The 25254-nt window shown below is 42.2% G+C and overlaps 1 protein-coding gene across 5 annotated transcripts in view; it reads left to right on the top strand.

The window, feature by feature from the left end:
* The window catches only part of TMCC3 (transmembrane and coiled-coil domain family 3), a 389672-nt gene that overhangs the window by 286418 nt on the left and 78000 nt on the right, over positions 1 to 25254 (top strand). The window contains exon 4 of one of the 5 annotated variants that reach the window (XM_006154850.3): positions 1473 to 1624. The exons of 3 other annotated variants lie outside the window; for them this stretch is intronic. The gene's annotated coding sequence lies outside the window, so the exon portion shown is untranslated. Of the gene's footprint in view, positions 1 to 1472; positions 1625 to 8849; positions 8991 to 25254 lie in introns of those variants that run through there. One more of the 5 variants, XM_006154854.3, reaches the window with a different exon arrangement.

Raw genomic sequence — 25254 nt, 5'->3', positions numbered from 1 at the left:
ATTTCCTAAGTAAGACTAAGTTCTGTGGAGCAAATGCAAGCTTCTAAGAAACTTTCACGTCTAAATATCTTGATATGTTTTCAACATGCATTATGTACTTGTGCATATTTACTTTTTATTTATTTATATATTTTTAGAGGTTTTTGCTATAGGGCACATGCACTTGCCAGACAGACAGAGAGAGATATAGAGACAGAAAGCGAGAAATCCCCCCCCAGGGGGGATGGCCACGCCGCAATCCCTTCTCCTCCGTTCTCCTCTCGGGATCTTGGGCAGACACACACACGCGCCCGGCGTGAGTTTAAGCCACTGGGTCGGGGACGCGAACCACGGTCGACTACGTGGGAGTCCAGCGACATAGCCATTATGCTAACTGCTGGTCCCCATATTTACTTTTTTTAACTTGGGAAATGTTCTATAATAAAATATCTTAGGTCTTGGTATCAGATGATCTTGAGTTCAAATCATTTAATAGTTATACTAAATTCTGATACCTTTTCATGTCTCTCGCTGTGAACATTTGATTATGGGCATGTAAGTATTTTTTTCTATGCAAAAATGCATCATGAGGGACCAGCCATTGGCGTAATGGCTATGTCACTGGACTCCCACATAGTCGAATGCAGTTCGAGTCCCGGACCCGGTGGCTTAAACTCATGCCAGGCATGTTGTGTACATGCGTACCCAAGATCCTGAGAGGAGAATGGAGGAGAAGGGATTTTAGCATGGCTATCCCTCCAGGGGGTGATTTCTCACTTTCTGTCTGTCTCTCTCTGTCTTTCTGGCGAGCGCACATGCCCTATAGCAAAACACTCTCAAAAAAAAAAAAAATCATGACTTTTCTAACAACCGTATATATTCACAAAAGTTCCTGTTCAGGGGAACCAGCAGTTAGCGTAATGGCTGTGTCGGTGGACTCCCACGTAGTCGACCGCAGTTCGCGTCCCAGACCCGGTGGCTTAAAACTCACGCCGGGCACGTGTGTGTGCATGCCCAAGATCCCGAGAGGAGAATGGAGGAGAAGGGATTTTAGCATGGCTATCCCTCCAGGGGGTGATTTCTCACTTTCTGTCTGTCTCTCTCTGTCTTTCTGGCGAGCACACGCGCCCTATAGCGAAAACCTCTCAAAAAAAAAAAGTTCCTATTCAGATAAGACATGTGAAACTGCCTTATGTTTTCATTTAAATAATCCCATTCAAAATAAAGCAAAAAGATTATGGAATTTTTCATCAGTGATTAATTAAGGTCACTAGGCTTTCACTTGACTTGTACTTAAAAATGTGTTAATTCGTATTTTCTTAAGTAAATGTCATTTATGCTGCCCAAACAGAAACCCAGTGATAATCCAGAGACTGAAGAGTAGGAAAGAAACTTAATGTTTTAAGAAACTACTGAATTTAATTTTGTATAATTCCACTATAAATGGCAATTTTGGCTCTAATAGTGTAACATGTTTCTGTTTCTTTTCTTAGAAAGTATAAGGAGACGGGCCAACCAACTGGTGACACAGTGATGAGGTAGCTGGACTCACAAGGGAAAGCTCCTGGGTTCGCATCCCAGGACCAACCTGAGTATGCTAGTGCACATGTGCATCCCTGCCTGCGATTAGACCGACTCAGACTGGGTACGGGAACCCTGCTGAGGTGCCTGTCCCTCTGTCTCTCTTTCTCTCTCATGGAAGATAAAAATAAATAAACTTACATAAAAATACAGGAAGTAGGAAAATGGAAGCATTATTTTGTGGTAACAGACACCCTTGGGCTTTAGTCAGTTACTCCAGCTGACAGTGGGCAGTTTTCCAACCTCTCAGTCTCAACCTCAGTGTCCTAACCCTGTGACAAGACTGTGTGCCGCAGGCGTGTGTGTGCGAGAGCACACACAGACTGGGCTGCCCAGCAGGAGCCCACGATGACTGCAAAGTCCCTCTTCTCCCTCTTGTACCTGTGCCTCCAGCTCTGCCACTGAGTAGCAAGTTATTTTACATATCCGTGCCTCAGTTTCCTCATCTGAAAATGAAGCCTGGACCACACACTTCAGAAAAGTTCTACAAGTCTAGGCTTTAAATGTACGTATACTTCAAAAAAAAAAGACAAAAGTTTTCTATTTGGGAAAGAACCCTGAGTGTCGTACTGAGAAGTATGGTTGGCATGTAGATGAAAATATCTATAGACCATGAGCTGTTCCATCTCTTCCTTATGCTAAAAATAAATTCCGAGAGCAAGTTCATTGGCAAATCCAGGAAGCAGTAACAAACTTTGGCATTCACCTTAAAAGAGCAATGGAATTCTATATCCTGCAGTTTTGAAATGACTAAATGGGAGGATGTAAATATTTATTGGAATGAGAGTGAAGCAGAGAGAAGCTCGGCTTTGTCTCCTGGTGGTGGTGACACATCCATGGATCATTGTTTGCACTAGGCATTTAATAATCCCATCTGTTGAAAATGTATATTTGGAGATACTTTGAAATTGCTATAAGCTACCTAGAAATTGGCAGGGAAGTGGTCCTGGAGAGAGTCCAGCCTCTGCAGCAGACCAAGGAAGCCAATATAAATCAATATGTAATTATAAAATCCCATTTTTGGCAACAGCTCTTTAAATATATTTATTTAAGTATAGTTTCTGTCCATTCTTTGTTACTTAATAACGGAAATATTCATGTCTGGGTGATGTGGAAGGCTTCATTTAGCTTGCAGTTTTGGAGGGCTGGAGTCAAGGGGCCACATCGGATGAGGATCTTCTGGTTGTGGGGACTCTGCAGAATTCCCAGGCAACGTGGAGCCAGAGATGCAAGAGTGTGCTATGTTGGTCTGCTCTGTGTGTCTGTCTGCTCTGGACTCTCCCTTGTATAAAGCTATCAGGAGCCCATTCTGATCCTAATCACCTCTCAAGAGCCTCCTCTCTTCCTTTTTCTCTGTTGTTTCATTTTGTTTTCGCTAGAGGACTCATGCACTCTTCAGAGGGGGAAAGAGAGAGAGAGAAAAAGTGCACCTTAGGAGGGCATGATACTGTCACAGTCCTGTCTCTACCCTGTCAAGTTTTGGTCATGCATACATAGGTGCCCAGCATGTTTCTCAAGCTGCCATGGTCAGGACACAGACCGTGGTCAATCATGTGGGATCTGGCCCCCTTAACCACTAGGCCACAGGGGTAGCCTAAGCCTCCTCTCTTATGATCCTAATAATCACCACATTTTAATACATGAATTTCAGGGAGACATTTAAACCATAGCAGACATGATGCAGACTTTCAGCACCGGAACCTGAGGTTAAAAAGACTTTGCTAGCCTCAGGTTTGAGTCTTTGCGACCTGAAAACCACCCAGAAGCAGCAGAATGTTCTCCTGTCTCCCAGGTACTACAGCACTGTTAACCATGCGTCTTCTTGTCTCTAAAGTCCTTCTAAGTAGGTTATATCCCATTTTCAAAAGAAGCCTCTGGGTCTCATAAAAGCTCGATGCTTGTTTCCTTCCTGTCACCTCTTTCGCAGCAGAAATGCACTTGCTCAGGCCTGCCCTGGTGTCTCCTTCAGAGAAGTGCCTCTCTTACTTCTCAGTCGTAGGCCAATTTTCTTGCCAAACTTTTTATCCGTGCACTAATTTCTCTCGTGCTCCCTCTGTTCGACCTCTCTTTCCAGGGTCTCCCTTTCTGTCCCACCACATGCTCTGCACATGTTTCCCACAGAGGAATGGCATGGTAGAAACTGGGGCTGCTCAGAAGGGGGAAAGACAGGTATCTAGGAACTCTATCTCAATGTTAGGATTAAAGGAGGAGTTTAACAAAGTACCTAATCAAAACGAGCAGCTTGTTATTTATTTATTTTTTCAAAAGAAGTCAGGTTCTTATTTTCCCAGAGATGAAACCCTGCCTCCTTCACTTCCCAGCGGCCGTTCTTCACCACTTGGCTGCTTACATTTATCTGCCCAGTGAGTCAGCATGTGTGGAGTTCGGGATGCGATCCCCCTTGGATTCCTGTGTTGAGTCCTAACCTCTAATATCTTGGAATATGGTTGCATTTGGAGATGGAACCTTTCAAGAGGTGATTAAGTTGAAATGAGGCCCTTAGCTTGGGCCTTAAGGACTGGTGTTTTTATAAGAATCGGTAACTTGGATTCCCTAAGAAACACCAGGGTGCACATGCCCAGAGTCATGAACCACGTGAGACCCAGTGAGAGGTGGGCACCTGCCAGCCCAGGAGAGAAACCTCAGAGGAATCCAAGCCTGTTAGCACCTTGATCTGGACCTCCTAGCCTCCAGAACCAGGAGGAAAGAAACTTCTGTCATTTGGGCCACTTGGGCTGTGATATTTTGTCACCGTGGTCCACGCAAAGTCACACAGGTAATCATAGAAACACCCTGTCTGTGGCATGTGATCCCCACAGGGTCAAACACCATGATCTAGAAGACAGGCTGAAATGGCTCCCAACAAGAAATACGTGAATCAGAGCGAGGGTCCCAGACATGTGTGACATGGGACATGTTTGAAACTTTTTTTTTTTCCTGCCAGAGCCCCGTGTGGGGAGTGGCAGTGTAAGTAACCCCGCGGCTTCCAGAGAGACCTGTCTCCATGCTGAGTGCTCTGAATGTCTGCCGTGGAGGGTTCCCGAGGGTAACTGGCGTAGGTCCGTGGGAGTGAAGATAAAACCGAGCTGTGCTCAGTGAACAACAGGCCCCAGCGAGGGGAGCCGAGGGGTGCTGTGAGCATCACTGGACCACAGTCACTGTTCAGCTAGATGGGGCTTCAGCTTTGTGGAGGTAGCTTCAAAGAACTCTTCAAAGCGCTGTACCGCGTGTACTTGGTAGTCTCCGCCTCAGTTCCGGAAGTCTGACCTTTACAAAGCCACAGCGCTATCTGGTGTATTCAGTACATTAAAGAAGCGAGTGTTACCTCCCCTGTTGTGTAGGCATCTTCCAGATAGGCTCTTAACCTCATTGTTGTTCCTTTTTATTTCTGTTGGTTTGTTCCTATTTATTTCCATTGATCGGGTAGGGATAACAGATGTCACTATAATTTTTGTAGGACATCATCTGTTTGGAATTCTCAGTAACAGAAAAGATGACATTTTATTTCCAGAGATCAAGAAATTGAACCCCAATTTATCATTTTGCTTTTGAATCGGGGGTCTACTGCAGTGTCACCTTCGTTCATACCGACGGCCAGTATTCCCTTTTCCCACTGATTATGCTCTGTCCGTTTTAGATTATCCCCCCACGTAGGCACAAGTCCATTTCCGCACTCTCTCTCTGTTGACCCATAACCCGATTTGCAGTTACGAGAATTTACTATGGCTGCGTAAACGTCTGGCTATCGGGTAAGGCGAACACACTCTGCCTGCCTCCACTCACCACACTTTTTTCACCAAATTGCCTTTTTTCTTCCCTGGAACTTTAAAATAAGCATGTCCTGGTTTTTTGGGGGTGGGGGGAAGCCCTCTTTTGATTGACTTCTGTTTGATTGATTGATTGGTTTAGGAAAAATCGACATTTGGTTAATAAAGAATGCTGCTTTTCCTGAATGAATATTAGTTTAGGCTTTCTTTTACAGAAAAACAAATGCTTAAAAAATAACATTTTACAATCTACTCAAATCCTCAAACATTTATGGAAAGATTTTAATTGTAAGAACCACGTTGAGTGGTTTTTAAAAAGAATTATTTAACTTTATTTGTTTGATTATTTATGTATTTTAGTTTGAGCAGAGATGGAGAGAGAGAGAAAACGAGAAAGCAAGATGCCAGGCCAAGGACTCGAACCATGGCCGGCCATGTGGGAGTCCAGTGCCCTTAACCACCATGCCACCTGATGGCCCCCATGCTGTGTTTTTTAAATGAGCAATTAAGCTCAATTTCAAAAAGATCATAGTCTACTAGAGGCAGGTGTGGTAGACATACACAATTTATTTAACATAAATAAGACTATGAAAAATATTATCCTACTATGATCATCAATTTTGACCTGAGAGTTTGCTTGGGGCAAAGAGCTGTGCACAATACTAGTATTATCATAATGTATTTTTCTCATATTTTATATGAGGTGGATACTTGTCATAAAACTGGGCTTTGTTGTTTATATGGACATGCAGTCAATATAGAAATATTAATGAGATATTTTACATTACTTTTGGTGCTAGGTCTTTAAGGTATAAATTAATTAAAATGAAGTAAAATGTAAACCACACTCCCTCAGTCCCTCAGTCCCAGCTGACACATTTTAAGTACATAGTGGCGCATGTGGCTAATGTCTACAGCTTTGGACAAGTGCAGCTTTAGACAGTCCTGGTGTCCAGTGAATGCTGGTATCTAAATGAGAGGGAGTATTTCAAGCACAATAGTTTAAAGAGGTGTTCATGTACGGGGGTTTTATGAATGATGCACATTTTAACATCTATGTTCTAATTGGTGATGTCTAACACATTCTGGTATTTTTACACTGAAGGCAATGTGATTCCATTTGTGAAAGGATTAGATGGCAAGAATGAAGAATGGGAAAACCTCGTTTCTGTAGAGCATTGTCTAGAGAACAGTTTCGTGATCCTGTCAGGAAGCTGAAGTGAGGTTGATGGGTTGTCTGCCTCTTTTGATGGAGAAATTCAAAATGGAGCTCTATGAACTGGTCAGCCTCTTCTTGGAGTTTTAAATTAGTTTTTCCTCTTATTATCTCCAACAGTACCTTTTAGTAGCCAAAGGACTGTTGTTGGTTTTAACTCCAAATGACTAAATCTGCTGATGTTCTGAAAAACCTAAAAATTGTGTTCCTTTGTATGTGTGTACTAAGTGTGTGCACGTGCATATGAATGAGTGTGCTTGCCTGTCTGGCACCCTGTGTATCTGTGTAAACCATGATAGTGTGTTAGATTTTTTCTTCTTTTTTGTTTGTTTGTTGTTTGTTTGTTTGCCAGAGGGTGCATGCACTTGCTTCAGAGAAACAGAAACAGATTTGGGGCACATATGCATACATGTCAGGCATGTTTTTCAAGCAACTGGGACCAGGATTTTAATTGAGCCATTGGCCATGTGGCTTCTGGTTCCTGTAACCACTAGGCCATGTTGCTGGCCTTATATCAGATTCTTTAATTTTGTGCCTAGTACAGTATTTTTTTCCTTTTGTGAAAGACATGCCTTCTAATGGAAGGAAAATCAATGTCATGTCAGAAATACTAACTGGGAGTGCATCAGCCACAGCAGTTCTGAGGAGAAGCAACGAGAAATAATAGAACTATAGAATACCTTTCAGAACTGTCAGCTAGGACACTGAGTGCCTTTAAATACTTGCGGGAAATTGAACCTTCGCTTCCAGAGTGATATGAGAATTGATTTCTCATTTTGTGAAACTTGAAATGCAAAACTGAAAATCTAGGAGTGCTTAGAAATGACAAAAGATTTGTAAGGAGTCTTCAGGTGAAGGATGAAGTCATAGTGATATAATTTTAGTTTTTGACTCTGTTTTTTAAATTGATTTGTTTTCCCCACGAGTAAGATACAGAGACAGAAACAGAAACACAGAGGGAAAGACAGCACCCCCAACAGGGTTTTTTTTTTTTAATTTAAATAATTATTTAATTTTATGTATCATTGTTATTTCTGAATTTGACTAGAGAAAGAGAGAGAAAAAGGAAAAGTGAGAAAGCAATCCTTTAGGTTTGGGACTCGAGCCACGATCCACCATGTGAGAGTCCAGCATACCATCCACCATGTTAACTGTCACCTCTTCCCCAACAGGGTTTGATGCTGCAACCCAACCCCAGTCCACCTAGGATCATGGGCACATGTGTGCCCGGCATGCTCAGGAAGGTCTCAAACATAGACCTAGAACTTTCCTATGTAGGTCAGAATCAGAACGTTGTGTTTACCTCTGCAACACTGTCTGACCCCACGATTTTGAGTTTCTAAAGCTCCGTTATGTTTATTCAAGGGAAGAACAGGAAACCAGAGGTTCAGAATATACAAATCATCTTCCTGAGGTCATTAGGAATGGTAGACATTCAGTAAATGTTTGGGAGAAACAAGGAAAGGTTGACAAGGACCAGAGCAAATATAGTTCATACAAATCAAATGTTTTGTGGGGGGCATGTGACAGTAGAGCTCCCAGGGACATGGAGGTTCTTCCCTCTTCTCAGTAGTGCAGCATGGGCTTTTGGTCAAGAGGCACTTATTTAATGGGTACACTTATCCCTATTCTACAGGTGAGGAAACTAAGGCCAATACAGGTAAAATATTCATCCAAGAACATGAACCGAGTAAGTGAGCTCTGGAGACAGACCAAGCATATGGACTCAGATTTTACCATTTATTAGTGGAATTCCTTTTGTCAAATCACTTAATCTACTCAGAGGCCCTGGTACTATTGAGTAAAATGGGAATCTCTACCATCATAGAGGAAGCAGGGAAGGGGTTCGCTGATAACTCAGAGTCGGTATAATTGGTGCAGATGAAGTGGGCTAGGTAAATAATAGTTATTCTGATGTACCGACTCTGTGTAGGGTACTGCTGGTGTGGCTCTAGGAAGACAGAAGAAAGGAAGGATATTGTTTCTTTTACTTATTGGTAGCAACGTTTCCAAGGTCTGTTGCCTTTTTGCCTTGAACATTTCAGGGGGCAGGCAGAAAATACCGAAATTATGATCCTTTGCACCGGACATAATTTGGGGTCTGTCATAGTCAGTGTTAGGTTTGAAAATCCCTATTTGGAAAATCAGTTACGATAATAGGCTCCCAGTTAGAATCACATAGAACATTTGATTTCTGGGCAGTAGACAAGTGGCCTTAATTGGAATTGACTGTGCTCTAATTTACTTTGTCATTCTGTTGTTGATGACCACCAGGTTGCTTCCAGATGAGGCCTGTTGCCGCTGGGAACATTCTTGTACCTGTGTCCTGCTTGGCCGTGTCCCCTAAGATGTGTGCTGAGGAGTGGAGTGGCTAGGTGTGAGAGTGTGCCTCTCCAGAGCTCTGCCAGTACTAAGTATCATACTGTGTTTTAACTGGTCTCAATCTGGTAGGATTATCCTGATTTTTCTTTATTATTATAGTATTTTTGAACTTTTTAAAGAATTATTTATTTAATGTAATTTGTCATTGTTATTATTTTTTACAATTTTAATATAAGAGACAGAAGGGGAAAGTGAGAAAGCAAGTCACCAGGTCTGGGACTCAAACCGTAGTGGACCCCAGGTGTGGGAGTCCAGGACCTTAACCATCATGCCACCTGCCAGCCCCAATGAGTATTATTTTTGATGGCATCACTAATAAGTGTTTCCTCACATGATTATGTATTCATCCTATGCATGAGTTGTAATAGCTGTGCTGCATTTCTGTGTAGGACTATATTATCATTTATACGATCAGTCCTTTTTTCTAAATAAAAAAGAATCCTTTGAATTGTTTCAAACTTTTGTGAATGACAAAACATTGCTATGGGTAATGTTTGTGTGTAACAGTATTCCTGTATTATTTTGTTTCTTTAGGATAGATTCCTACAAGTAGAATTACCTGGTTAAAGTGTATAGGTGAAAAAGACTCTGGAGCTGGGCATGGTGGTGCATGCCTGTAATCCCAGCTGTTAGGGAGGCTGAAGAAGAAGGCCTCAAGTTCAAGGCCAGCCTGGGCAACATAGTAAGATCCTGTCTCAAAGAAAGAAAGAAAAAGCCGGCAGGTGGCTTGGTAGTAAAGGGCTCTGGACTCCCACATGGCCAACCTCAATTCGAGTCCCAGACCTGGCAGCTTGTTTTCTCACTTTCCCTCTCTCTCTCACTCTGTCCCTGTCTGAACAAATTAAAATAAATAAAGGTAAATAAAATAAAAAAGAAAGAAAAAGGAAAAAAGGAGAGAGAAAGAGCAAAGAAGAAACTATTCCATCTGAGATTGAGTGTCTTGGGAACAAAGGCAATTATAGATCATAGAGTAGTGTGAAAGGAGGAATGACTTCCTCACCTTGGCAGGTTTGTGCACTTCCGGGTGGTAGCAACAGCACAGGCAGAGGCTGAGGGAGAGGAGATGGGCTGAGGTCCAGCGCAAGGTCCAGAGCTTAGCCAGGGACTCCTCTTCCCTTCCTGGTTCTGTTACCAAAATTTGACCATAGGTAAAGGGTTGGTGTGCATCCCCTTCCCCTTTATAGAGCCCCTTCTAGGATAACAGCATAAATCCTTAAAGGTATACTGGTAAGGAGGAAAAGGTATCACAAATAGATTTTAGTTTTTTTTTTTTTTCCTCTTTTCGTTTCTTTTTCTTTCTTTTCCTTTCTTTCTTCCTTTTCTTTTCTTTTCTTTTCTTTTCTTTTCTTTTCTTTTTTTTTTTTTGGTTATTGCTTCTATAGGCAAAAAAGAGAAAGAGAGAGAGAGACAGTGGCCCCAACAAGGTCTCAGCACCATGACTCAGTTAGCCTGGATCACAGACAGGGAGGTGCCCAACGCGCTCAGAGAGGCCTCTGGACTTGAACCTAGAACATTCCCTTGTGGGTCAGCCTTCAGGGTTCCATTTTACCTGTATAACACCAGAGAGCCCCCCTCATTCTTCTTTTCATTTATGTTTTCCCCCGTCCTTATCGAGGAATCGTCAGTGACTGTACTGTTTGTATATTTATTCTGCAACACCATCTGGCCCTGCTTTGCTTTTTTCTGCAGATACTTACTGATCTCTTATTTTGTAAGTGCTTCCCGTATATTATCTTATTTAATCCCCAACAACAATATGGGATGGGCATTATTGTCACTCTCAGCTTATAAACGCGAGAACCATGGCTTTCAGAGCTGGTGAGTAGCAGCACCAAGATTTGATTCCTGGCAGTCTGTCTCCAGCATGCCATCCTGCCTCCCTGGAACAGCACGAGATTATTTATAACCGAATGTGCATATGAGTGATCTAAGCAACAGATACTGTCGGAATTCAGAGAGAGGAGAGGTGTGTGTGGACTGAAGTCGACCAGGAAGGCCTCAGGGAGCGGCATTCCCTCCAGTAAGACCGTGATTTGGATGGTGTAAAAACAGCATCACCTCAGAGTTCCCCTGGCAGTTTCACTTCCCACCATCCTTATCCAGCAAAGTGAGTTGACAAAATGCAAAGTGAATTCACGGACAGTGTGTTCCTGGAGCGGAACTAGCTCATCCTTCAAACTTGTGCTTAGTGAAGAAGAATTCTCCCAGGCTGGCTATGCGTACAACAGTCAGCCAGAGATCCCCAGAGACCCGCTTTCTCTGTGGTTGCGTGAGGTAGGAACCCACAGCGTCACAACTCTGGTCCCAGGTTTAACTGAATGGAACATTCTGTGCCCAGTGCCAAGTAAGGCCTTTTTATCTGTGTTTGTTTTTGAGCATTGTTGTGGACTTCTGGGAAACTGCAGTAGTAGAGAGCCGAGGGTCATACACAGGAATCGGACTGTGAAACTCCTTCCTTCTGAATAGTAGGGTCAAGAGGCTAGAAGTAACAAAGCTCTTGTGTTGTAATCTGTGTGCACATGATATAAAACAAAGACTCAAGCCAACATGAGAACCCCAAAATGGAACAAAGCACGTGAATGTGAGAAATTCCCTGCTCAATTGTACAGTGGAATTTTTACTACACCATTTTGTCTGTAATGAGTTATTTTGAACCTGAAGTGAGTCTATGTTCTTCCAACCACATCAGGACTGAATTAGCAATCATTTCTTCAAGGGACCAGCAGTTAGCGTAATGGCTGTGTCGCTGGACTCCCACGTAGTCGATCGCAGTTCGAGTCCCGGACCCGGTGGCTTAAACTCATGCTGGGCACGTGTGCGTGCGTGCCCAAGATCCCGAGAGGAGAATGGAGGAGAAGGGATTGTGGCATGGCCATCCCCCCTTGGGGGTGATTTCCTGCTTTCTGTCTCTCTGTCTCTCTCTGTCTGTCTGGCGAGCGCACACGCCCTATAGCAAAAATCTCTCAAAAAAAGAGAACCCTTATAGAATCACCGCTTCGCTCTACGTGCTGCGCTCGGCACAGGTGGGCCAAGAACAAAGGACATTGCCTTGGCCCTCATCTCAGCTTATAAACGCGAGAACCATGGCTTTCAGAGCTGGTGAGTAGCAGCACCAAGATTTGATTCCTGGCAGTCTGTCTCCAGCATGCCATCCTGCCTCCCTGGAACAGCACGAGATTATTTATAACCGAATGTGCATATGAGTGATCTAAGCAACAGATACTGTCGGAATTCAGAGAGAGGAGAGGTGTGTGTGGACTGAAGTCGACCAGGAAGGCCTCAGGGAGCGGCATTCCCTCCAGTAAGACCGTGATTTGGATGGTGTAAAAACAGCATCACCTCAGAGTTCCCCTGGCAGTTTCACTTCCCACCATCCTTATCCAGCAAAGTGAGTTGACAAAATGCAAAGTGAATTCACGGACAGTGTGTTCCTGGAGCGGAACTAGCTCATCCTTCAAACTTGTGCTTAGTGAAGAAGAATTCTCCCAGGCTGGCTATGCGTACAACAGTCAGCCAGAGATCCCCAGAGACCCGCTTTCTCTGTGGTTGCGTGAGGTAGGAACCCACAGCGTCACAACTCTGGTCCCAGGTTTAACTGAATGGAACATTCTGTGCCCAGTGCCAAGTAAGGCCTTTTTATCTGTGTTTGTTTTTGAGCATTGTTGTGGACTTCTGGGAAACTGCAGTAGTAGAGAGCCGAGGGTCATACACAGGAATCGGACTGTGAAACTCCTTCCTTCTGAATAGTAGGGTCAAGAGGCTAGAAGTAACAAAGCTCTTGTGTTGTAATCTGTGTGCACATGATATAAAACAAAGACTCAAGCCAACATGAGAACCCCAAAATGGAACAAAGCACGTGAATGTGAGAAATTCCCTGCTCAATTGTACAGTGGAATTTTTACTACACCATTTTGTCTGTAATGAGTTATTTTGAACCTGAAGTGAGTCTATGTTCTTCCAACCACATCAGGACTGAATTAGCAATCATTTCTTCAAGGGACCAGCAGTTAGCGTAATGGCTGTGTCGCTGGACTCCCACGTAGTCGATCGCAGTTCGAGTCCCGGACCCGGTGGCTTAAACTCATGCTGGGCACGTGTGCGTGCGTGCCCAAGATCCCGAGAGGAGAATGGAGGAGAAGGGATTGTGGCATGGCCATCCCCCCTTGGGGGTGATTTCCTGCTTTCTGTCTCTCTGTCTCTCTCTGTCTGTCTGGCGAGCGCACACGCCCTATAGCAAAAATCTCTCAAAAAAAGAGAACCCTTATAGAATCACCGCTTCGCTCTACGTGCTGCGCTCGGCACAGGTGGGCCAAGAACAAAGGACATTGCCTTGGCCCTCAGTTTCCTCATGGAGAACTCCAAGTGGAGACACAGCCTACCCTGACCAGGTCCTGAGGTCCGTGGTCACACATGTGTTCCCCCACCAGGGCCTTTCCTTGGCCCCCGTTTCTACAGCTGGCTTGCTTCTCTGATGCAACAGGAGGCAGAACCTGAGAGGACTTTTCTCTGTGGATGACTTTTCTAGAGAAAAAGTTTGTATATCGTCTATCCCTATTTGTTATTTTGTTCTCTTCCTTCCCCAAACCAGAAGTTTTTCCCAAGAATAGGACCACAATTGCACCTAAATGTCAAATACCTCTTTTTTTTTTTTTTTTTTTGGTCAGAGGGCGTGTGCACTCGTTATAGAGAAAGAGGAAGCACTCACCAAGGATGTGGTCATGCTATAATTCTCTTCCTTCCTTTTCCCATCCTGTCAGGATTCCAGGCACAAGCACTCACTGTTTTTCAAGCCACTGAGTCTGAAATTCTGATATGAACAGCCACGTGGGATCCAGCTCCCTACGCCCAGGCCCAGCGCTTAACCATTCCACTGCTTGGTGATCCAGCCCTCAAATACATTTTTAGTTAAACATGTTCTTTTGGGACCAGTAGTTGGCACAATGGCTATGGCGCTGGACTCCTATGTCGTGGACTGCAGTCTAAGTCCCAGACCTGGTGGCTTGAACTCACGCTGGGTGTATGTGGGTGCATGTGTGTGCGAGCCCGAGATCCTTAGAGGAGAATGGAGGAGAAGGGATTGCAGTGTGGCCATCCCCCCTGGGAGGTGATTTCTTGCTTTCTGTCCCTCTGTCTCTGTCTTTCTGGTGAGCGAATGTGCCCTAAACCAAATCTCTCTGAAAAAAAAAAAATGTTCTTTTGAGATTATTAGAGCACTACATGCAGTTGTAGTGATAGAGATACACTGTATCGGTTACCTAGTTTCTCCAGTGGTAGCAGTTGTAAGGAATAATAAATACATTGTCTCTTTTACATAGTTTCTCCAATGGTAGTATCCTTAAACCTTCAGTACAGATACCAGGTTAACATTGGTGCAGTCCACCAGTCTTATTCAGATTCTCCCAATTTTATTTCTCTCTCTCTGTGTGTGTGTGTGTGTATTTAGTTATCTGCAGGTTTATCAGGTTTTACCCACCACTATAGTCAAGACACAGATCAATTCCATTATCATGGGGTTCCTGGTGTTGCCCTTTCTAACTGCACCACCTCCCTCCTGTAACTACTTTCTCCTTTCCCTAGCCCCTGGCAACCACTCATTTCTTCTCTGTTTCTGTAAATTATCACTTCAAGAATGCCATATAAATGAAAGAATTATGTAACTATTTGTGATGAGCTATTTTCACTCAGCCTGAATTCCCTGGAGGTTCATCCAGGTTGTTGCCTGTCAGTAGTTTTTCCCTTTTTCTTGTTGAGTTGTATCCCATTGTATTGACGTATCACATCTGTTTAACCATTCACCTGTTGAAAGACACCTGGACTGTTTATAGTTTTTGGGTGTTATTAGTAAAGCTGTTATAGGCAGTTATAGTAATAGATTTCTATGTGAAAAAATAATATTTTTCCCCTCTGGAATAAATGCCTAAGAGTGCAATTTCTGGGTCAGAAGGTCTTTGTATGTTTTAGTGTTATAAAGAACTGCCAAGCTGCTTTTGAGAGTGACAGAACTATTATATTCCTGCTAGCAATATGTGAATGATCTAGTTTTTCCACATCCTTGCCAGCATTTAGTGTTCTAACTCTTCTTTATGTTAGACATTTTGATAGGCATCAGTGGCATCTCACTGTTGTTTTAATTTGCATTTTCCTAGTGGCTAATGATGTTGAATGTCTTTTTATGTATTTATTTGCCATCCATGGGCATGTATTTTGCTCATTTTTTAAAAATTGGAGTGCTTATCATATTACTATTGAGTTTTGGGAATTTTTAAATACATTCTACACACTCATCCTCTGTTGGATATGTGGTTTTGCCACCTATATCTTGTCTTTTCATCCTCTTAACAGTGTCTTCTACAAAGCAAAATGGTTTTAGTTTTGTCATGGTTTTTGTTTCTGCTAGAGGGCATATGCTTTCACCAGGGGGAGAGAGAGAGAGAATAAAACACCTCATGGGGAATGGTCACTCTACAGTCACTCGTCCACCATCTCTCGCTCTTTTCAGTATTTTTGGGCATGCACACATGTGTGCCTGGTGTATTTTTCAAGCTGCTGGGTCTGGAACTCAAAACACTCAAGTCAGCCATATGAGATTCAGCTACCTTTACCACCAAGCCATGGAGCTGGCCCACAAAGTAAAAGGTTTTAGGATTTATTTATTTATTTATTTACGGTCATTCACTGTACATCAATACAGTATACAAAATGAGATTTTCCATCCAGAATACAAGCAAGGATATTACCATACATGTTATCAACAAATAATTTTCTATTTTTTGTTTCTTATATATTTTACTTTATTTCCCCCCCTTAACTCCCTACCACTCACCCTCTGTCAATGCCTCCCCCTTCTCCCACACTGTCTCTGGTATCTACAGCTGTTTTCCATGCCTTTTTTTTTTTTCACATTTTATTGATTCACTATGGATCTTAATTTAAGAACTTTGAACTGCAAGCACAGCTGATATAGACATGAATATAGGCTATGAATGCATGTCTGACTTTAGGCATAAACCTCAGTGGGTAAGGTGAGCATAATATAAAGTAGCACCTTGCTTGGGCCATATAGCTTACTGAAGTCATTAAATAGTCATTAATAGGTATTTTAATGCATTCTTTTAATTTCAAGAAAAACAGTTTTAGTCTTAATAGATCAAAAAATGTTAAGAGAAATTTGCTTAAAACTTAAAGCCAGGAAAAACATTAGCATTCAGTTCAAATAGTAGGGAGATGAACCTATCACCAGTTCAAGAGAAGATAAAAATCCTTAAATATGGAAATCAAGGCATCAAATAAAATCAGTAATGACTTAGTCTAAAGTAAAAAAATTCTATTTCACTAGTTCAGACTCACATAATTTATCTATTTTCTGTTGAATTTGCAGTGTTACTGTGGTCTGATCTTTCCATTTAAATTATGGAAGTTAACATTCTACTCTGGATTTGCCCCTACCATTAGGCTGGCCAGTCTCTTGGTTGTTCCTTGTACTTTTATTTTTGTGTGTCCGACTTTAGTTTTCCTGGTATAGCGCTTCCTTCAGCATTTCTTGGAGAGCTGGTCTGGTGTTGGTAAATTCTTTCAGGTTTTGTTTATCTGAGAATGTTTTTGTCTTTTTTTCCCATATGAAAGATAATCTTGCTGGGTATAATATTCTTGGTTGAAATTGTTTTTCACTTACCACTTTGAATATATTTTCCCATTCTTTCCTTGCTTGCATTGTTTCCAATGAGAGGTCCAACATAAGCCTTATAGTTACTTTCTCTTGAAAGTAACTTGACGTTACTCTGTTGCCAAATTTAGTATCTTGTCTCTGTCTGAGGTTTTGGTCAATCTTGTCATGTTGTGCCTGGGGGAAGATCTTCTTGGGTTGATTCTATGTGGAATCCTTTGTATTTCTTGGATCTGGATATTTGAGTGCCTCTCTAGATTGGAAACTTTTCTTCCAGGATTTCATGGAATAGATTATCAGTGCCCTTATTAGTCTCTTCACCTTCTGGGATACTGATAATCTGGACGTTTAGGCATTTAATGGTGTCTAGTATTACTTGTATGTTATTGTCATTCTGGAAAGGTCATTTTCTCAGTCTTTTTGTAAATTTTTCTAGGTCAGAGGTTCTATCTTCTACATCTGAGATTATATACATGATCTAATCTGCTTTTGATATTTTCAAGGGAAGTTTTGATTTCTTGTATTACAGCCTTCATCTCTAACAATTCTGTTTGCTTCTTTTTTTATGGTGTGTATCTCCTCTTTCAAATCGTGCCAGAACTTTCTTACCTCCTGGAACTCGGTGTCTCTTTTCTCCTGCATCTCCTGGAGTTCATTGACTCTCTTCTCTTGCAACTCTGTTGACTTTGTCACTATGAATATTTTAAATTCTTTATCTGACATTTCTATGATTTTCCTTGTATTTTCTGGCTCCTGGCTAGATTGGGGGTCAGGAGGGTGAAGTCTAGGCAGAGGGCCTTTGGTGGTCAAAAATCCCTAATTTTTTTAGTTTGGATGAGGCAAAATACATTTTTATACTCTCTCTCTCTTTTTCTCTCTCACATTGTAATAGAAAGTACATAGAAAGGAGAAAAGAGAGAATGAAAAAGAAGCACCTATTGCAGGGTTTCATCATGCTACAATCCCATCCTCTTTTCCCAGCCTTCTAGCTTCTCAGAAGAAGTCTTCTAGCTTCTCAGTGCTCTCATGGCATGCTTTTAAACCAACCAGGGATCTGAACCCATGGTCAGCCATGTGGCTTCCAGCACTGCAGGGTGCTAACATTACCAGTGTGCTGCAGAGGCTGAGCCTCTTTTTGTAATTCTTGGCATAGCCACAGGGAAGTTTGCAGGGAAGGCAAATGTTAGAGACCAGTTTCCAGAACACTTGAAGACTGCCTGTAGAATCATTGCTTTTGAGAAATCAATAGCATGAAATTGTTACATTTACTAAAAAGGGAGTATTAAAGTAGAAGTCAGGTTTACTAGCCTGCAGAGATCCCATTGATTCTTTCCACTTTCCTGTTTTTTAAGACTTTTTAAGTTTTGTTTTTGTTTTTGTTTTTTCTTGAGAGAGAGAGAAAGAGAAGAAAGAGGGAGACTGCACCCCCAATAGGATCCTCATGCCATGATCTACCTGTGCTAGCATGCTCAGGGAGAAGCAGGCCATGAACCTTTCTCCACCTGGCTCTTCTATACTGTTTTTTTTTTTTTTTCAAAATATTTTTTAAGAGAGATTTTTGCTATAGGGCATATGCATTTGTTGGAGAGACAGAGAGCCAGAAAGTAAGAAATAACCCCTCTGAGAGGATGGCCACGCAACAATCCCTTCTCCTCCATTCTCTTCTTGGGATTTTGGACATGCACACACACATGCCTGGCATGTTTTAAACCTACAGCTCTGGGACTCAAACTGCAGTCAACTGTGTGGGAGTCCAGCAACATAACCATTATGCCATCTGCTGGTCCATTTATCAAAATCTTTCCAAATGGAAGTTTTGGGTATCTGAACCAGATAGTCACTAATGCTAAATAAATAGCAGTGACTATTTCCTTGCAGTCATATGGAATAAGTTATGTTAGAAATTAAATGTAAATGTTGAAAATGGACATTTACACTTGGCTATAAATCAGATGGTTAATATTAGAGATCCATATTTGCACCAGACCAGGAAGCTTCAGGACCCCAGAATAGACATTTCTATAAATACTTCTGATCAGCATGAGTGCACCTCAAGCTAGTTGAATACATTTTTAAAATTTGATAGTAGTCTTACTTTTGTTTTCTCTTTTCTTAAATCCTCTGGGGAAAAGAGAATATTGTACTTTCTGTTTTATAAATCTTTCCCCTAAAAAGAATATTTTTTGTACTATTACATCAAAATGGAATGTGAAAAGAAACACATTGTTGTTGACTTCATAAGGGGTTTGCACTTTCATCTGCAAAATCAGACTTCTCTCTGCTTGATGACATAGTAGGACTGGAACACCTAAGGAGGTGAAATTCACAAGGAGACCACACCACTTCCTTCCTTTGTCCTACCATTGACCAAGCACACAACTATCTTGACATCTATAGCAGCTTTTGTGGGGTATCTGTCTCCCTATTTAGATGGGATTTCCCTTCAGGATGCCTTACTCATTTTCATGTTCCCAGCACCGAGAACACAGCTTGTCACACCAAAAGTGCTCAATTGACTAATAGAATTCACGAACTTCAGTAACTACTAAGTATCATTCAGCAAATTGGCATCCTTACATATTATTTATTCCAAACCCTTGAAAGGAAAAGCTATCTTTCGTTTATATCTTCATCATTTTTTAATACCCCAGTGCCTAGAAAATAAGTATACATTTAATAAGTGTTAAATTCATTTGTGCATTCATTCAGCAAGTCTGTACTGAATGCTATGTTAAAAACTGTCAGGAATATGCACACTTAGCTAGAAGGCACAGTCCTTTCTACCTGGGGAACCTACACTCTAGGGGGGAGGGGAGAAGCATAGAATTTACCACATCAAATATTTAAACAACATAAGATATTGTAATTTTTGCATTAACATGATAGTACCGACTATAATTAAACAGCTCACAGGAGACCATCTGGTATTCTAGCTCATGGCCTGAGAAATTCCCATGTCCCACTAGAATTCTCTGCTTACTCTTCCTCTGTTCATGCCACCCAAGGTCCTTACCCTCTCTTAAAATGTTACCGTTCTTTTCATCTTTCTTCTGAACATAGCAGCAAGTGTTTTAGTCAGAGTTTTTGGGATTACAGGAATCAGAAAACCCATCTCTAGCTTATGCAAAATGAGGAATGCATTGCTTGGTATCACTTGAAAAGGGGGTCTGGGCATGGCCAGTGTGGTGGAGGTGAGGCCCCACACATCCCTGTATGTACACATCACTCCTTCCATCCAAAGATGCATACTCTTTCTCTTCCGCTTGAAGCTGGGCTGGACTTTTCACCCCTTCTGACCAATAGAATGTGCTAGAAAGTGATATTTGACTAGTGATATTCGACTGGGTCTTAGGAGACTTGACAGTTTTATTTTTGATCTTTCAAAAGCCAGGTGCCAGGTAAAGAAGTCCGACTACCCTGATGGAGACAGGGGACTTCTGGAAGATGAGAGACTATAAAATATATATTTTGGCCAAAGGGACGTTTGTTTGCCAGAGAAAGACAGAGAGACAGAAGAGGAGAGAGAGAAAGGGAGGAAGCAAACCCCCTCCCCAATGGGGTATGATCATGCTGTAATCCTTCTCCTCCAATTTTCCATCTGGTCAGGACTTCAGACGTGCATTCACATGTGCCTGGCATGTTTTTCAAGCTGCTGGGGCTGGGACTCGAATTACATGGTTGATTATGTGGGTCCCAGTTCCGTTAACCACTAGGCCATAGGATCAACCCAAACATAACCTTTTATTTTAAAAAGGAACATATACAGATAGAGACAGAGACCTGGCCAATCCCCACTACTCCAGCCACCCGCTTTCCTATAGGTGCTGACAGATGAATGAAGCCCTCTTGGCATCCAGACCCAGCCAATACCAAACGGAGCAGAGAAAAGCCCACGCTTCTAGGTGGCCTGCCCAAATTGTAGAATTAGGAGCCATGAATGATAATTTTATTGTAAGCCAATACAGTATAGGATGGTTGTCATATAGCAACAGACAGTGGAAAAAGCTGGCTCTGGTGCTTCAACACTTCTGTACTGAGTCTTTCTTCAGTTCATGACTCTGTGTTCCCTGAGAAGCTGTTCTGTGTGGTAGCAAAGATATCCACCAGAGCAGTAGGTTTCCATCGTACCAGCTCAGCAATGCCCATTGAAGGGGCACAGTTCTTTCTCAAGCTTTAGTTAAGAGTCTCAGGGATGACACTGATTGGCTCAGATTAGGTCATGTGCTATCCCTCCACAAGTAACAATGTGTCTGATTGGCCAACACTGGATCACAAGTATCTTTCCTTGGAGCCAGAGGTAGGGAGTGGTCTGCCTTTCCTAAACCACTTGGATTAGGGGTATGGGTGGGGGGCAGGGGGTCATCGGGTGGTGTGTGGTGTTGAAGGTGCTAGGCTCCCCCGTATGGCCAACCACGGTTTGAGTCCTAGACCTGATGGCTTGCTTTCTCACTCTTTCTCTCTGTTCTGTCACTCTCTGCTCAGAATTGAAGAATAATAATAAATTAAATTAAAATAAATCTTAAAAAAAAAAAAAGAGTGTGGGTAAGACAGGTCTCAGAAGAAAATTCAGAATAAAATCCAGAACAAGGAGCTGGATGCTGGGCCAAAACAACACTGACCCACAAAAGCAAGCAAAGTGCAATCCTATTTCTTTTATGAAACTTCTTCTCTTAGCCTAAACTTTATACTATTACAGATCCAATCACCTGGTCAATTCTTTGGTTCTCCATGTATGCTGCCTTGTGCTTCTTGCACTTTGGAAATAAATTCGTATTTCACACCTTAGGTGTGAATCTTTGTATTTCTGATTCTTTTGACTGCACTTGTTACTTTAACAGTGTTATATTTTTGATTGCTTTTTACAGAGAGAGGCTTTGGGAGGTATCATCAGAGGCATAGATTCTTGCATGGACAGGAGAATTTGCCCACGCTTTCCATCTCTCCCTTTCTCCCTCTAGACACTGGCAATGCCTCCAAAGGACATCGAGTCTCCCCTTGGGTCCTAGTTCCCAAAAGGAGAACCAGATGGTGATCAGCACTGCTTGTTTTCTTTCTTTTCTGGGGAGCTTGCTCTTGTGCTATTTAATTTGTATATTTAAAAAAAATTATTTTGTACAAGTGCCCAGCAGAGCAGCTTTTGGGCAACTAGCTTTTGAAATAAATCTAAATGATCTAAAAAAGAACATCCTCTCTGAATTGAAATGTAAGTGATCCTAATAAAATTTTAATTCAGTCTTATTGAGGGTCAGTATTGTAGGATGGAGTTTTTCTAAGGAACACCAAGACAGTCATGGAAATGAAAAATAGGTAGCCATTGGAATACCAGTCAGAGTCCTGCCTTGGTTTTTCAGGGATCTCACTTCGGTCTGGCCTCTCTGAATTTATTTACACATGCAGTTACATGTACACATGTATACACACACACACACACACACACACACACACACACACACAGAGAGTAATATGCTTCCTATAGCTCTAAATGAAAAAGCAACTGAGTATTGGGAAGATGAGAGGAAAAACACAGAGATGGACTCTGAAAGATGATCCGAATGGGTCTTTTTTGAGATTAGGTTGACATACTCTCTTCAGTTAATAATAGATTCTCTTGTATTTACATCAGGCTTTGCAAAAGTACTGTTATGTTTCTTTATTTGAAAAGGTAGCATCGTGGGAGACATGGATTGTGGGATTAAGGATAACACCATTACAGATGTCCTTTGGGTCTTTGTCGCCTTCAAAGTTTGGAATGATTCTGAAATATTGTTTGTGTGTACATGTGTGTATCAATAGCCATTTAAAAACAACAACAACAAAAAGGTTTGCTATAGCATGTGTGTGCTTGCTGGAGAGGGAGAGATAAAGAGACAGGAGGAGAAAATAAGAAAGCACCCTTTAGGGAGGATGGCCACCCCACAGTCCCTTCTCCTCCATTTTCCTTTTGGGAATTTTGAGCACACATGTGCTTTTCAAGCCACCAGTCTGAGACTCGAACTGCAGAGTTGTTCACATGGGATCCAGCTGCCTTCACCACCACACCATCGACTGGCCTAACAGTCATTTGTTAAAGAACATTATTTGTGGGGCCAGCCAATGGGGTAGCAGTTATGTCACTAGATTCCACTTTCTTCGAACAATTTAAAATTGTATTTTTTTCTACTTTAGACCTTCACTTTGCCATGTTCACTTTTGTGTACATTTGTTGTGAGGTAGAGATTATTATTTTTTTAAGTAACAAGATAGATTGTGCCATTTATTTGCTCAAAATTTTCCAAATTTTTCTTTCTCAGAGGTGAAGTCAGAGTTCTTAAAAGGGCCCAACAAGCCCTGTGTGATCCAGTTCACTGAAACAGCTCTGACCTTGTCTCCATCCAATGAACACTAACCTCCTTGCTTTTCCTTGAACATTTCCCAAATGCCCCTGCTTTAGGCCCTTGATTTGCGGTTCTCTCTAGAAGTTTCCAGATATCTACCTTGCTGGCTCCCTCACCTTCAAGTGTCTGCTCAGATGTCACCTCCTCTGACCATCCTAGCTGAAATCTCCTTCCTCCCCTCCTTCCTCCTCACACAGAACATTTGATGTCTTTCTGCTTTGGAAGAACTTACCTGAAAATGCTCTGGGCTTAGTGTCCTTGTGTGTTGGGGGTAGGAGTCATGATTAAAAGTGTGGATTTGATTTCTTTCTTCTTCTTTTTTTCTTTTCTTCTAGGTTTTTGCCATAGGGCATGTGCGCTCATGGAAAGATACAGAGAGACACAGAGAGAGGGAAAGTGAGAAATCGTCCCCTCAGGATGTCCACAATCCCTTCTCCTTCATGTGCGCACACACACATGCACATGTGCTTGGTGTGATTGTCAAACCACAGGGTCCAGGACTTAAACTGCAGTCTGTTATGTGGAAATCCAGTGCTTTAACCACCAGGGCACCTGTTGGCTCTGATTTGATTTCTTAAAGGGCTTTAGTTGTTTGTTTGTTTCAGATTTCTTCTAAGTTAATTTTAATGTTTACCACCTTTACCTAAAAATATTTATTTTACTTTTTGAATTGTTAAATAGGCTCACAGTGCAAACATTCAAGTTTAAAAAGAAGCAAGCACAATGAAACATTGACCTCTTTCCCACCTCTTCCTTCTGCCTACCTAGTTCCCCTCTCCTGGCATCAGTTCCTTATCTCTCTCCCTGTTTTTTGTTTATCATCCCAGAAATTCGCTATGCATATATAATTACACATATTCTGGTTTTTACATAAATAGTAAAACATACATATTATTCTGCACATTGCTTTTTGCCCTCTTACCTATATATGTTGGAAATATCTTCATAGCTATACATCCTAGAGGACTCCTTTGTTCTATTACAGTCACCTGGTAGTCTGCTGAATGGATGTACCATGATTTATTTAGTTGCTTCTGAAGGACATTTATGTGATTTTCAGTCTTTGCCATGGCCTTTTAAAAAAATAATTATTTAATTGTATCAATTATTATTTTTTAAATTTGCTATAGGACACGTGTACTCATGAGGGAGAGAAAAGGAGAAAACACGCCTCCAGGTCTGGGACTCAGACCACAGTCAGCCATTGGGAGTCCAGCACCTTAACTACCACACCCCTGCTGGCCCTGCCATGGCCTTTTTACTAGCATCCCTTCCCCATCTTTAATCAGGGCCTCACACTGCTATCAGATACATTTTATTTTAAACTTTCCACTCTGATGTCATTTCCCTGTTTGGGGAAGCTTCCAGCATACCCACAGAATAAGACTGAACTTCTTACCTTTGAAGGAAGAGGCCCACAGTCTCCACCAGCTTTTCCCCTCATGTCCTTCTGTTCCTTAAAACACCCCTAAACTGATTCCTTAAGGTTTTCCAAAGGTACTGTTTCTGTGCTCAGTATTTTCCATCAGTCCACTCTATCCTCCCCACTCAACTCTGCCTCCCTCTGGGCTGGTCACAGTGCCTTCTAGATCCTCTCTGGAACAGGTGCACTGTAAATATTGCAGCCCAATCTTCCAATATTAGTGCACCTTGCATAACCAGGCCAGGTGTTCAGAATTTTGGTTGAGCTAACTGATCACTGTTCACCAGTCCTTTCTCTTCTAGGCTCCAACTTCCTGTGGGCAGGCCCTGGTCATGGGAAATAGGGAATACTATTAATAAGAGAAAAAGATATGTCTTGACTTTCTAGTCGCCAACAACAGAGGCAAAGTCAAAATACACAGCACAGAAGATCTTGGTTTAAGTGTGAGTATGCTCTATGCTCAGTGGAACCATAAAGAAAAAATACTAATTTCCGGTCTCTAGCAGGGCCTGGTCTATGAGAGATGCCCAGTAAGTGCCTGTTGAATAAACATAAAGCAAGCATTTAAGACTAGCTTCTACATCTTGCTGTAAAGACCATCTTTTATCATAAACACACAAACAAAATCAACAGATAGGGTCCCTGTCGCTCATCTGTTAGAAAGGACAGTGAAGGAGGGAGTGGAATCAAGTTTCAGCCTGAGAGGGTTACAGGAAAACGGTTCTTGGAGAAGCAAGGGTCCAGGTTGCTAGCAGGCGCGCAGAGGGAGGCGGGGAGAGGGAGGGGGAGGAGTCCTCGCCTCCGGGCCCGCCCCCCACCCCGCGGCGGCGGCGCAGGCGGCGGCGCGGTGTCGGCAACAGCTGCAGCAG

Source organism: Tupaia chinensis, unplaced genomic scaffold (assembly GCF_000334495.1).
Source record: "Tupaia chinensis unplaced genomic scaffold, TupChi_1.0 Scaffold000423_1, whole genome shotgun sequence".
Lineage (NCBI taxonomy): Eukaryota > Metazoa > Chordata > Mammalia > Scandentia > Tupaiidae > Tupaia > Tupaia belangeri.
This window is presented reverse-complemented; position numbering and strand designations above follow the sequence as displayed.